This window comes from Chelonoidis abingdonii, chromosome 8 (genome assembly GCF_003597395.2).
Source record: "Chelonoidis abingdonii isolate Lonesome George chromosome 8, CheloAbing_2.0, whole genome shotgun sequence".
NCBI lineage: Eukaryota > Metazoa > Chordata > Testudines > Testudinidae > Chelonoidis > Chelonoidis abingdonii.
In genome coordinates this window covers 5,564,008-5,577,225 of record NC_133776.1, presented here as the reverse complement: position 1 = coordinate 5,577,225, position 13,218 = coordinate 5,564,008, and the positions used below count along the sequence as shown (strand labels likewise).

The window sequence follows — 13,218 nt, the reverse complement described above, 5'->3', positions numbered from 1 at the left end:
TTAGTGTCCTTTCTGGTTGATTTGAAGCACTACCGAAGCCAGAGGAGGAGTTGCTGAGGAGTGAAATTGGGCTTGTGAAATGGAAAGGAAAAAAGGCGTGCAAGTCGGCAGCAGAAAGAGCACAGAAAGACTGGAGCTGTTCAGTTCAAAGCTGGATTTCTGGGGCAGGCCCAAACTTTGTAGTCCAAGCTTCGCCAGGTCTCAAGCTTTTAATTTGATTACAGGTTTCCAGTTTGGATTTATCACTGTTATATGCATAGCTGTGAGGAACTGTCTTTGTGCAAAGTAAAACACAGTGGAAAACATAATCCTAACTCTACGTATACAAAAAAGGGGTCTAAATTAGCTGTTACCACTCAAGAAAGAGATCTTGGAGTCATTGTGGATAGTTCTCTGAAAACATCCACTCAGTGTGCAGCAGCAGTCAGAAAAGTGAACAGAATGTTGGGAATCATTAAGAAAAGGGGTAGATAAGAAAACAGACAATATCATATTGGCTCTATATAAATCCATGGTACATCCACACCTTGAATACTGTGTGCAGATGCAGTCACCCCATCGCCAAAAAAGATATATTGGAATTGGAAAAGGGCAACAAAAATGATTAGGGGTATGGAAACAGCTTTCACATTGAGGAGAGATTAATAACACTGGGACTTTTCAGCTTGGAAAAGAGACGGCTAAGAAGAGATATGATTGAGGTCTATAAAATCATGACTGGTATGGATAAAGTAAAGGAGGAAGTGTTATTTACTCCTTCTTATAACACAAGAACTAGGGTTTACCAAATGAAATTAATAGAACAGCGTTAAAATAAACAAAAGAAAGTATTTCTTCACATAACATCCAGTCAACCTGTGAACTCCTTGCCAGAAGATGTTGTGAGGGCCAAGACTATAACAGGGTAAAAAAGAATAAGATAAACAGAATTCATGGAGGAATTACATGCATCCAATGAAGTGGGTATTACCCATGAAAGCTCATGCTTCAAAATGTCTGTTAGTCTATAAGGTGCCACAGGACTCTTTGGCTGGCTCATGGAGGATAAGGTCCATCAATGGCTATTAGCTAGGATGGGCAGGGATGGTGTCCATAGCCTCTGTTTGCCAGTTGAGAATGGCAACAGGGGATGGATCACCTGATGATGACCTGTTCTGTTCATTCCCTCTGAAGCACCTGGCACTGGCCACAGTTGGTAGACAGGACACTGGGCTAGATGGACCTTTGGTCTGACCCAGTATGGCCGCTCTTATGTTCTTTGTTCTTGTCAGGGGCGGCTCTAGACATTTCGCCGCCCCAAGCATGGCGCCATGCCACGGGAGACGCTCTGCATCCTCTTCCCTGACAATTCGCTCAAAGAGCCAGGGACCAGGGTGGGGGGATGGGATACTGGCTCTGTCTCTTCTGTGCCATTTTTGGGACAGTTTGTGTCCACGGGAAAGAGCAAAGGCCGGGAGGAGATGAAGGGACAGTCTGGCCCATTGTGCACTATGCTGGGTTTGAGGGCACGTGTGCAACCCCAAGGAGCCACATTCTGGCCTAGGTTTTCCATTCCTGTGTCGACGTCATCCGAGCACATATTTCTCCAGCTACATTAACAGCTAATGTTGCTTGCAGCATGACCTTGGAGGGGGTCGCCCTGTGTGATAAGGGAGCATGTTGGCTTTGGAGATTAACAACAAACATCTCAGTGCTATGTGTGTGGCATTGCCAGGTGCCAGGAGAGTCCATCGAGACAGTTTGTGGTTGCTGCACCTGAGAGATCGCTGTCACTTTCAGACAGATACCAGCCTCAAATGTCAGCATTAATCTGCCTGAGTGTTACTAGGTTCGGGTAATCCCTGGTTTCATGGTGTTTGATTGCACAAATGTCTTCTCCTTGGTGGGGTTACTCCTTTGAAATCACAGCTGGGGTAATTAAGGGCAGCTGCCTGAGAGCCTTTTGTAGCCTGGAGATTCCCCTCCGTGGGATTAATCTCTTGCTGCTGCCTCTGAAAGAGAAAAAGGGGCTTTAATTATGCTGGGATTAGCACAGGCAGACTGAGCAAGCACTCCGAAAAGCAGGAACCTCACGATTGCATGTCAATTGTCCCTTATCTATCCTAACAGTCGCAAGCCCGCCCCCAGCTGCCACCATATTGATCCTTTCTGTTATGAGTGTCGGAACCCTTTAGCAGGAACCACTAGAGCGAAAATGTTGGGGAAGTCCATGCTGCAGTTAAAAACCTGTGGCTGGCCTGGGCCAGCTGATTTGGTCTTGCAGGGCTCAGACGAAGGGGCTGTTTAATTGCAGATGTTCCGGCCGGAGCCCCAGCTTTAGGACTCTGCAAGGTGGGAGGGGCCCAGAGCTCAGGCTGCAGCCCAACACTACAAATAAACAGCCCATTCGCCTGAGCCCCGCCAGCCGTGGGTGTCTAACTGCAGTGTTGACATATCCCTTATGCAAGCTAATAAACCTTTATGGCCCACTCCTTCCTGGTGCTGAGTGCTCTTGATTCTCCAGGGACACCAATGGGAGTTGAGAGTGCTCAGTTCTGGGCCAGATCAATTTATATCTCAGGAGGCGGTCCAAAATAAGGATGTCACATACTTCCCCTTGCTAGTTAACAAAGGTTCTAACACAGAGGATTAACATATAGTTCTGTTTGTGTCATTAGGATACTAAGAAGGAAGCTGAAAGGAAAATCTACTGAAGACCTCGACCTAGCAAATCCTTACTCATGAGAGTAGCTTTCTGCACTGAAATAGATCTCCTGGCTGCTCACACCCATTGACTTCAGTGTGGCTGCTCCCAAGAATAAAGTTACTTGCAGAGGTAGATGTTTGCAGGATGCAGCTTTTGCAGGATGCAAACTCATGGCCATGTAACATTGCTGGCCTTCAGCTTTGTCTGCACCGTGGCGGGGGTAAATGGATGTTGCCCCAGTATTAGCCATTGGTGGCCAGCTGCTGATACAGCTTCAGTGCAAACGCCTGGAGTGGACTGGAAAGCAAGGTAAACTGAGTCAGTGCAAATCACAGCTTGGCCTGTCTGCCCTATGGGGTTTGCCCCAGTGCAGTTCCACTGATGGTTGAAACCACGGCTCCCCACCCCCACCCTTACCCCTGGGGTAGGAAAGGCCTGAGCAGGAGCTTGAGGAACCGTAATCATTTAGGAGGGTTTTAAACTGGGGGCAGTCAGAGCAGAGTTGGCAAGTCTGAGTGCTGAGTTTCTCGGCAAACCTTTGCACAACACTGCATAACTAGGCTCACCAGCACAGGAGTGGAGTAGAGCAATGCATTCCTTTTGGAGGAGTAGTACAGATAATTCGGTTATGTTCCAAGTAGCTCTGCAGCAAGTCACATGTTAAGTATCCTCTTACAGGTTGTGCAATGCCAGTAGTGTGGCATCTCAAGGGCAAGTCTTTTGCGCTAGCGGAGGGGTGTGAGAGCTGGGGGAGGAGGGATCTGAACTCTCCTGGAAATGAGAGATAAATGGCATTGGTCACGGCTGAGGTGATTTCACAGTGCTGATCTTCCAGTTATTCTGCCCTGCAACAGTCCCTCTATCCCGGGCGTGCCCTGCTCCTGCCAATTGTGCTGACTGCCAAGTGAAGGAGTGATGAGGTCAGATGCCCACCTAGGACTAGACAGATCCCTCCAAACTCGCTTCATTGTGACCCAGATCAAGTGTCACAGACTCCCTGCCGTATCCCTGTGTGCACGCAGCACAGCTGGGGTGCAGGTCTCCCAAATCTGCACCTTAACTATTTCCCCAAGATCTTACATTTTATGGGCAGCAATTGCATCCTTATTTTGACTATACTTCATCTAGTGCAGTAGACTCCTTATAAGAAATGGAAAGCGAGGGGGATAGTTTTTGCTGTTTTTAAAATTAAATAGGCAGCTAGAGTTGATTTTAAAAATATTATGAAGAATAAGTTTAAGCTTTGTTGTAACGTGCATTGTCTGCCTGGACTGCTCAAGACCTGAATGCTTGTGTAGGAGGAGCTCTTTGAGTCTCATGCATCCGATGAAGTGGGTATTCACCCACGAAATCTCATGCTCCAAAACGTCTGTTAGTCTATAAGGTGCCACAGGACTCTTTGATGCTTTTACAGATCCAGACTAACACGGCTACCCCTCTGATACTCTTTAAGTTGGCTTCTTAAATCCCTTCCTGCTGTTTCACATCTGACACTCCTTGATGAAACATAGGAGCCTTGTCTTATAACAGGCTTATTCAAAGTGATACAAGCTATGAAAGTGAGACCTTGGGAGAGTGTTGCCATTTTCATAATGTAATTAAAATACTGTAATGATAAATAATAATAAATAGTGTGTAATAAGCATGTCATGAAAACTAATTTTATATTTCCAAGATCACGGCTTTTATAATTTATACTCAGGTAAAAGAAAAAATCCCTGGAAATATTCATTTTTAGGAGGAGGTTCAAGAGACTTGACATTTTAGTGAAAGGGGTTGACAGGTTGTTAAAGTTTGGGAATCATTGATCTAGTGTCTTTGTTTGCACTGATTTCTGCATGCTTCTGGTACTTCTATAGCTTCCCAAAGAGCATCGGGTATTGCATATTATTCATTTCTCAGAAATAATAAAGAAGCAGGCGTGTGACTTTGCACTCCATAATGTTTTATGGAAATATGCGTATGACTGTGAATATGATGTAACTGGAATATGCTTTATGCAAAACATCTCTTGTAAGGTATCATAACAAAGGTTATAACCTGCTGAATATATTCCTCTTATTTGTATGCATGTAACATTCTTGTATCTGAAGCTAGAAATATGAAGTATAACTCTGAAGTCCTATTGTAATTATGCAAAGTGCGGGCCATTAATGGTGATTTAGAAGCTTGAGGGCTCCCATTGACTAGGACAATTGGTTGTAAGTAGTTTATTTACCTGCAAGCCTTTCCTGTGTATGTGTTGGCCAACCCAGAAAGAAGGGAGGCTGGGGTCTGACAGTGACATGTGACATGATACTGGAATCCATCTTAATCCTTGTACTTTTCCATTAGTGAGGTGGGGGGGGGGTGGGGACAAGCGCAGACAAAAGATTCCTGTCTTGTGCCAAAGCTATAAAAGTGGGTGGAGCAGGACAAATGGGGCTGCCAGTCTTGAGAAAACCCCTGCTTAGTACCAGAGATGTCTGCTGGAACTAACAAGGTCTGTACCAGCGGAAAGGATCGGGCCCAGACTGAGAAGGAGTCTAGTCTGTGAAAGAAACTTATTGGAACATATCTGAGGGGGAGATTTACCTGTATTCAGTTTCTTAAATGTATTAGGGTTGTGACTTACTTTGTTCTCTCTGTTCTTACCTGAAACCACTTAAATCTTGCCTTTTATGCTTAATAAAATCACTTTTTACTTATTAATTAACCCAGAGTAAGTATTAATACCTGGGGAAGGGGGGCAAACAGCTGTGCATATCTCTCTAGCAGGGTTATAGAGGGCAGACAATTTATGAGTTTATCCTGTATAAGCTTTATACAGAGTAAAATGGATTTATTTGGGGTTTGGATCCCATTGGGTGCTGGAGACAGGTAAGCTGCTGAGCTGTTTTCAGTTAAGTCTGCAGCTTTGGGGGCACAGACCCTGCAGCAGGCTAGTGTGTCTGGCTCAACAAGGCAGGGTTCTGGAACTCCCAAGCTGCAGGGAAAATGGGTTCAGAGGTAATTTGAGCACATCAGGCGACAGTCCCAAGAGGATCTCTGTGACCGAACCTGTCACAAGGTGGGCATATGTGGTCATGTCATGAGCATTTCATGTCATGTGCATTAATGTTAGTCATCTGGAGGCGAAAGGCTGTCAGGCCTCAGGAGATCTTTGGGAATTCTTTCTTTCCTGGATTTGCAGGAACTGTCTCAATTTGTTGATACAGCTCCTAGCACAACAGGATCTCGCTCCTTGATCGGGAGCTCACTGCACTGGTGTCACACAAATAACTCTAATATGCCAGCCCCACGTCTTTTATGGTTATACAGTTCAGACAGGGCACTTGTCGAGCCAGCAAAGCAAAATATTCTGCTAAACTAAACCTTGCATTAGGCGATCCAAGCAGCTCCTTATCAGACCAAGACAAACCGCACAGACGGTTAGAACTGTAGAAGGAGAACACACGGTTATTTCTGCCCAGAGGCCGCACATGCACAGGGTCCTCTTCCACGAAATTGCTTCATTCATAGAGCGAAGTACCTGAATTGTCATCTGCAACAGTCTCTTCTTTAGTTGGAACAGGATGTGGCTATAAATGAAATATAGGCAAGCAGGCTGTGCAGTGGGCTGAGGTTCCTCTTCTGAGGTCCGGGAAGCTTGAGCTACTGCAGCCATGGGCGCCCTGAATAGAACAGAATCTCAGCTGCATGCAACTGGGGGGAGCTCCCACGGGACTGCAGCCCTGTCTTCAGTGGGATTTTAGCTTCTAGGGTAGCTGCGCTGCAGCAACCCTCCAGTGTAGATACACTTTACATCAGCTCAGCATGATTCCAAGCCAGGGTGAGTTACCCCAGTGCAAACCCCCATGCACAAGTGCAAGTTGTGTCCACACACAGGGGCTGCACAGGAGGCTCAAACCTTAGAGCACTTATGGCTGAAAAGCAAAGTCAAGAGATGCATTCCTGCAATGCTGCACAGTGTTAGCTGGTTCAGGAGGAGTGAAAGGAGTTTGCTGCTGTGAAATGCCAGCATTTACTGGGTTTCAGGATGAATAATCCTAGTTTGTAGAGTGTGGGCTGGGTTTGTGGACATGCCTAGGCTTGTTTCGTGTTCATTTGCTTTCAGTGTATCTGGGTGCCTTTCTGAGCTGTTACATCAGATGTTTAATGATCTCCAGCAGAGGAGAAGAAAAGCAAAGACCATCAGCAGCTTTTCTCATTGCTGGTGAAGTGTAGGGAGCAAAGCTTAGGTACCACACGGTGTGAGCAGTGACTGAGACAGCTGCCCCACGCCAGCCTGCCATCGCGGGTCCATCTAAGGCTGAGAGACTAGCTCAGGTCCTTTCACTTTAAGCCTCAGTCTCCCCTCTGAGCCTGCCAGCAAGGGAGCTAACTAGTGCCCATTGTGGCAATGGGTTTGTGATGGGCATGTAGGTGCCACTGACTAGCCCTGCTGACCTGGGCTGGATCTGAACCTGTGACCATGGGCAAAATCTCATTCCCAGCCCCTGAATTCCCCAGCCCGGAAATAAAGGGCCGTGGTCCTGCTTCTTTGTCTTTGAGAGAAGAAGGGCAGCCACACGCATTCCGCCCCAGCTGGCACCAGGCTGGGCAGAGGCCTTAGAGAAGGATGTTTTCTAGTGATGGTGAGAAGATTTCGCTAGCTTGCTAGGACTAGGAGCTGAGACAGTACTCTCCGTGGGTAATTCACATGCATAGCTTCTCCGGCCGGAAGGGAGCATTTCGATCATCAGCTCTGACCTCCTGCTTCACACAGGCTGTAGGACTTCCATGAATTCCTTCTCATTCATCTTGGCTTAAAAATTGCCCGTGGTGGAGAATCCACCACGACCCTTGGTAAATTGTTCCAGTGGTTAATTACCATTGGTGCTTATTTCTAGTCTGAATTTGTCTAGCTTCAGCTTTCAGCCTTGTTAGATCTCTGTCTGCTACATTAAAGAGCCCCCTATTACCAAACTTCTGTTACCCTTGTAGGTACTCATAAACTATGATCTAGTCACCCCTTAACCTTCTCTTTGTTAAACTCAACAAGTTGGGCTCCTGGAGTCTTTCACTACGAGGCAGGTTTTCCAATCCTTTAATCATTCTTGTGGCTCTTCTCTGAACCCTCTCCACTGTATCAACATCCTTCCTGAAATGTGGACACCAGAACTGGACAGAGTATTCCAGCAGTGGTCACCCCAGTGCCAAATCCAGGGGGAATATGATGACAGGAAGCTTTCTAGTATTTGCTGCCGGTGAAGGATTAAGAACAATAGCTAATCTACTGTGTGTCACAGGGTAAATAACCCAGTGCTCATGGCCTGTCTTCTGTCACTGTCAGTGAGGTACAGGACATGGGGGCAAAGGAGGGGGCTGCAGTTAGCCCTGAGTTTTCATGGCTTTTTTGGTCTGTCGAGATGAGCTTGTGACATTTTTCCAGATTCTTTTTTTTTTATCTGTGGTATTTCTTTCCTGATCTCGGTTCCCTTTTCAAGTACACTATTGCTTTGGAATAGATGACGCATGTCTTTGGGACAGCAAGTCATATGCCAAGTTTCCACAGGTGAGTCCAAGTGAAGTAGGGGGGAGCAGTGGGAATTATAAATCATCATCATTCATCTCCTGCCCCGTCTGTAGCTATAACACAACCCTTCCACTTGCTTAGATGAACTCAGAAAGTCATCTGAGTCCTCGAGAGGGGTTCTGTGACCTTTCTTAGCACCAAGGGTGCTTAGCAAAACCACCTGCTTCATGATCTTACATTTGTAACTGCATGCTTCCGTTCTGGACTCTCTGGCCTCGGTATTAAAACAATGCATACCATGCAACTGAAGCAAAATGCTTTTCAGGATTCAGAGCTGGATGAGACAGTTATGTGACTGACATTAGCCTCTGGAGTTACAGAGCCCAAAATGACAAGAAATCTCAGCCCTTGTGCTGCAGGGCGTAAGGGGATCACTAGGTGGGGCCAGGAAGAAATTCACTCTCTCCTATGTGGTTTAGCATTGGACATTTCAGTAGGTGCTTTATGTTCTCTTCTAAGCATATTGTAATGCTGCCGGCAGTGACTTAAGAGTGTGAATACCAGTCTCAGGGCAGACTGCCAGGAAGCAGGGCACAAACCCCAAACTGACTGTGAGCTCTATGCTTAGATTTCACCAACCAAGTGCCAAGTGTAAATTCCTCAGGCACCATAACAGCCTCAACCTGGAATCACAGACGGTCCCCTTGGGTTCTCCGATCTGTCTCACCATGCAGGTGAACCTGCCTCTGTGATGGATGGTCCTTTACACCGAGAATCACAGCAACATTCAGGTTACTCCAAGTCCCAAAGAACCAGTCACTTATCCCAAGTCAATTGCACCTTAGATCTTACACCAAAGACAAGGCTTGTAGCCAATCCTGTAATAAACTATCTACAGATTTATTAAGTAGGAAAATGAAATGAGAGTTATTTACAAGGTAAAAGTAGGTAATCATAGAAACACAAATGAGTTATATTCTTCAGTTTCAAAAGGTAATAGAAGCTTCTATAATCAGCAAGCTCTCTCTGTCCATTAGGGCTACCCCAGGCTAAGGACTGGGGACCTCTTCCTTGCGCCTAGAAAGCTGCAAATTCAGCCAAGAGGAATTCACTTGCATGACTCATCTTCACAGGCAGGAGGGCAGAACAACCAGTGTCTTTTGGCCTCTTTAATGTCTCACAATAGTCTGGTGTTGTTGGACCTTTCCTGCTGGGCAGGACACCTACCAACACCTTCCGTCAAAGATCAGCCCGTCACAGCCCATCAGCCCTAGTTAATGTCTCTTTCTTGTCTGGTGATTTACATAGTCACAGAGGCTCACAATACAATTGCTCAAATATCCCCTTACAGTACAGATGTTGTGAGTGAGATTAATGCAGGCAGCAACTGATAAGCATTCAGTAAAGTCTAAACACTTTCATATCATTCTAACCCCTATTTTAACAATACTAGCAGGCAGGTGAGCCGGCTGATTCCAACTCTGAGGCTGTCAGGGCTCCACTGAGACATGGGGACTCTGGCATGAGCTGGCTCCTGCTCTACCAGCGTCACACGTGTTGTGCTGGGCAGGGAAGTTTTAAAATTTCTTCTGACATTAAGAAAGACAGGAAACATGGCACTTGATTGGATACTGGTCTGAAGTGGAATCTCCACTAGCTGTTAGCAGTACAGTGCCTATGACACACAGGTGAATAGTTCTGATTCTATCCAGTAAAGGATGTGGTGCACCTGCCCACTCTCTCTCTAGCTGGTGCATTACATTACATTCCTGTGGTGATCTGAGAGACAACAGAAGGCTTGACTGCGAGGCCAGGAGTTTCCTGCTAACCCTGCCAGACTAAGCATGGCACAGTGAACAAATGGGCTTGGATAACTTTTGGACAACACTAACAACTCACTTGGTTTGTCTGTTCTGTACCTTTGGAAAAGCTGTTGTGAAAAGAGCTGTTTTTCCTGGCTTCCTCTGAATGCTAGTGCTGAGCACTTACTGAATGCTTTCCCTCTTCCACTTGCTGCGGCAGGATTAACTAATGAAATCCTCACGATACTCCAGGTGAGTCAGTGCTATTATCCTCATTTTACAGATGGGGAAACCGAGGCACAGATCAATGCTATGATACGCACGAGGCCACAGATGGAGACACAGTCAGAGTGGAAGTAGGACTCAAGGGCTCATCTGTGGTGTTTATGGAGGTACAAGGAGGCAGCCCATAGTATCTTTTGTTCATTGGGGTGTATGTCATCTCGAGTGTCCTAGGTAACGACTAACAGATTAGGACTGCAGCTTTTATGAATCAATTGCCTAAGTCACTTGTCATTCAAGATTGTAATGTCTTGCTGGCTGGGAAGCTCTGCAAATGATCTCTCATCACCTAAGTGAGGTGAGAGCTGACTGCACTTGAGAGCAGGGGGTAGATGAAAAGCGGTGTGCACTCACTGTTGCTTTTTGGAATATGCTAACACACAACTGTACATGGTATCAGATCACTGCCAGGCCCAGAGCATTGTGCTCTCTCTAAAAGAGTGGAGATCAATCAATAAATCGAATGATTACATGCCATTTTAATCACTCTAGTTTTAGTGCTGATGGGCCAGATCATCAGCTAGTGTAAATGAGTGTAATCTCATTGATGTCAGTGGAGCAATGCCAGTTTGCACCAGCTGAGGATCTGGCTCAGGCTGCCAAAGAGGTGAATTTTTCACTCTACTGTGCTTGAGCCATGAAAATTCTCTTGGTGAAAATGGTAAAAATGTGCTGTGGTGACTTTGGAGGTGAATTACTTCTGAAGAAATGGGGTGTGTGGAGGGGCATCATTCCTTTTTGCTGATTCTCCCTTAAACAGTATTTGGAGTGCTTTGGGGGCACCTTTTTTTTAAAAAAATCTTCAGCATTTTGATCTGAAATAAAATGCAAACCAAATAAAACGCCCTCGCCTCCAGCCTCAGTTCATTTACCGTGTATGTTTTTTACTCCATCACTCTCAAGAAATAAAACCATCAGCCCTGACATATAATATTTCAGGTGGCAAAGGAAGAAAAAGACCCTTCTGTTTTTAAACAAGGCATCTTTGATTCAGAGGCTGGATTTCATTCAGAGAAATCCAAGGTGTTTCACTTTTACCGCCTCTGAGATAAACGCCCTCCTTCAAAGCAGGGAAATACTTCAGATGATTTTTTTTGCAAGTGTGACCCGAGGTATGAATGTATCGATTTCAAGCATTGCCTCTCCCTCCTCAGGATCTAATGAGAGACCTTGCAATGACCATGGCTGTGTTTTGAGGACACAATGCTTTCAGGATGCTGCGAAGCTCCTTGCTAAATGTGCTGGCGGTTTCATTGCAGACAGGAGTAGCATGACGCAGGAAATGGGCTTCTGAAGGAAAAGCAAACAGTGTTTACCAGGGAGGGAAACCAAGGAGGAATTCCAAACTGTTTGTCGGGGTTTGGAAACTGTGATGCCATCAGAGTCTTCCTCAGTGGGTCTGCCCTGGAAAGAAGGGAGAAGGCTGGAGCAATTAGAGAGCCTCTTGTAGGCCTGATGTTTGCAAGCCTCCTGATCTACTCACTGAAGCTCTCTTACCTGCTACCGGAAGAGACTAATCATGAGCAGTCTCTGCGGCTCACACTAGTTCAGGTGCAGCAAGAGTCCACTGCGGCTCTGTCTACACTTGGAAAACGACCCCAAATCAGCTTCCTTGCCCTCCCTCCACTGTGTGTTGGACAGGGTTCAGCTGCTAGTATGGATGGGAGCAAGCTAATCTGAACATCATTCTGGAAAGCACGATTGAGACCACGTTTTAGACAAAGAGCTCTATATAAGGGCAAAGGATATTATCCTGGACACACATAGCCTAGCTCATTGCAATGTGAATTTAGAATCACGTGAAATGTACATTCAGCTTTAAGAAGAGGCATTAGAAAGCGGTTGGATTTCATTGTTCACCGCCTACCTGTGCCTCTGTTATCATTTGCCCAACACCCATGTGCTAGTTCCATATGTCTACACAGCAAATCCAGGCGTGATTGTCCCACCGGTCGGCATACCTGTGCTAGCTTTAATCTAGCTGGAGTGGATAATAATAGTCAAGCAGGGATGGCCACCTCAGTACAGGCTTGCCTGGTACCTTGGCTCTGTACTCAGCCTGTGCTGATGTCTGCTCCACTGCATCTTCACTACCATTGTTACCCGCATCAGCTAGATTAAAGCCTTGTGCTACCTGCACACCTCTCAGGGTTTGACAACCCACAGACAAATAAAAGAGACAGGAGCTGACCGTGCTGAACCCCAGTCCTTCAAACATTTCCCATGGGCGTAAGTGAAGGATGGGACTTGGATTTCAACGTGAGGCCTCATGTACTTCAATAAGAGTGTGTTTGCAGGATCGGGGCCTTAGCAGAGACGTGATGAGACAAGGAAAGAGACACAGGGAGGAAACAGGCCACACAACGGCACCCAAGACGGGGAGGCCGTGGTGGAGAGACTCCCCACGACGGAGGGCTTAACGAGATCCACGTCAATATAGCTAGGAGAATTCACCTAGAAATTTGTCTCAGTTCTCTGAGGACAGGACAAAGTGGCACCACATGGATGAGTGAGGAAAAACCGTCTGGGGATGAAAAGACGCAATCCCAGAAGCACCGGTACTGAAGTATTTTCAAATGAGCAAAGAGCCTCAGATCTCAGTCGACAGGCACTCCTGTGGGCTAGGATTATGTGGGGGTTGAACCCCCATCACAGGGCAGCGGCTGGGGTCTCCTGACTCCAGCATCTACCCTTACAGGAGCCATGGCGGAAACAATGAGTTAATGTGACTTATTGATATAATCTGAGACCAGATAGAACATAGTTGCAACCAAGGTCCTGTAGTGGCACAAAATCTTATGTAAGGGGGTATAAAGGTGTTTAGACGCAAGGTTATGGTTGTGTTTATAATATGATGTCTATATGTAAATGTATCTCATTTTGTCATTGAAGTAAAGTATTTGGCTCTATATTGTCTGGTAATTTTCATGACTTCGTTGTGTGCTTTGGAA

At 46.1% G+C, this 13,218-nt stretch overlaps 1 long non-coding RNA gene across 1 annotated transcript; it reads left to right on the top strand.

Annotated features, from left to right (window-relative positions):
* Positions 1–8,112: 8,112 nt before the first annotated feature.
* LOC116823014 (uncharacterized) lies at positions 8,113–12,976 on the top strand. Its single transcript, XR_004373304.2, has 3 exons — positions 8,113–8,222; positions 10,269–10,377; positions 11,422–12,976. It is a non-coding gene; the product is annotated as an uncharacterized LOC116823014 (long non-coding RNA).
* Positions 12,977–13,218: the final 242 nt, after the last annotated feature.